The 1,631-nt window shown below is 37.1% G+C and overlaps 1 non-coding gene across 1 annotated transcript; it reads right to left on the bottom strand.

Annotated features, from left to right (window-relative positions):
* Positions 1 to 892: 892 nt before the first annotated feature.
* LOC114007580 (U6 spliceosomal RNA) lies at positions 893 to 999 on the bottom strand. The gene has a single exon (XR_003549185.1). It is a non-coding gene; the product is annotated as a U6 spliceosomal RNA (small nuclear RNA).
* Positions 1,000 to 1,631: the final 632 nt, after the last annotated feature.

Below are 1,631 nucleotides of genomic sequence, written 5' to 3'. Positions count from 1 at the left end.
ACCAAATAACAAAATTTATTAACTCGGTTTGTTGAGAATGTATCTTGTGTGTTCATATTTAAAAATTCTCTCTTTAGGGGCCAGCAGGAGAGATGGTGGTTAAGGTGCTGGACTCCCGTAAGATATTTGTTGGGACCCAGTTTGTAGTACATTCTAGTACATTTTTCACATGTTGCATGCCTGAACAGAATGCTTGTTCTATACTAGGTACAGGGTCTAAATAGGCATATTCATCACATCATCTTGTTAATTGCAGTTAAATCTCATTCTTTCTTTCTCTCATTTATTTACTTTATTTTACATTTTTCCACATTTACTTTATGTATCAAAAATTTTTTGCTCTTACTCCATAGTTCTCGATAGTTAATAAACTTTCAAAATACTGAATTTTAAAGATAATGTTCAAAATATCTCTTACAATTTTGTTTGTGACTCTTTAACAACAGCAACAGTATGGTTTTAAATATCTTTGAGAAAATATTTACATGTCAGCTACTCAAATTGTTGAAAAGCAAATGCCCAGCACACTAGTCACACATAAACCTTCTCAATTCAGCCCTGCCTACCAAGTATTCTGTGATACACCATCTGCTAGCAAAGATCAGTCTCTTAAAAATATGGAGTGCTGGAACAAGCAGTTAGCATAATGGCTATGTCACTGAACTCCCATATAGTCAACTGTGGTTTGAGTCCCGGACCCAGTGGCTTAAATTCATGCTGTGTGTGTAAGCCCAAGATCCCAAGAGGAGAATGAAGGAGAGGGGATTGTGGTGTGGTCATCCCCCTGGGGGGGTGATTTCTCACTTTCTGTCTCTGTGTTTCTCTCTGTCTCTCTGGCGAGCGCACGCGCCCTACAGCAAAAACCTCTCAAAAAAAAAAAAAAAAGTTAAAAAAAAATATGGAACACTTCACAAATTTACGTGTCATCCTTGTGCAGAGGTCATGCTAATCTTCTCTGTATCGTTCCAATTTTAGTATATGTGCTGCCGAAGCGAGCACAATCTCACATTCTTTTACATTTTTCCTTTGCTTCATTGTTCAAAAGAGAGATGTGCTATGATGCAAATGATTGTGGATTTAGTCACCCTGATAATTCCGTTAACTTTTAATATATACTTGAGGCTGTATTACCAGTTGCATAAAAAATTTAGAATTGTTATATCCCCCAGGTTATTTGATTAGGTGTAATAATATGTAGTCTTTTATGTCATAAAAATCTATTGAGCAAGTATTTGCTGTCCTGATTTATTCCCCTTAATTCTTGGAAGTTAAAAATTCTTTTTATAGGGACCAGCAGATGGTATAGCTGTTAGTCACTGCACTCCAACATGGTTGACCATGGTTCAAGTTCCAGACCCAGTGGGTTGAAAATCATGCCGGGCACATACACATGCATGCCCAAGATCCTAGGAGGAGGATGGAGGAGAAGAGACTGCGTCATGGCCTTCCTCATTGGTGGAGTGATTTCTCACTTTTCATCTCACTGTGTCTGTCTCTGAATGAGCACATGTGCCCTAAGGCAAAAGCCTATCAAAACAGAAAAAATCCTTTTCCATTCTTTTAGTGTTTTACTTTAAAACTTTAATAATCACTTTTCAACAAAAACTTGAGTGAATAATTATCTCTACTCT

This window comes from Tupaia chinensis, unplaced genomic scaffold (assembly GCF_000334495.1).
Source record: "Tupaia chinensis unplaced genomic scaffold, TupChi_1.0 Scaffold000199_1, whole genome shotgun sequence".
Lineage (NCBI taxonomy): Eukaryota > Metazoa > Chordata > Mammalia > Scandentia > Tupaiidae > Tupaia > Tupaia belangeri.
Note: the sequence above shows the minus strand (reverse complement) of the source record. Positions and strands in the feature narration are given on the sequence as shown.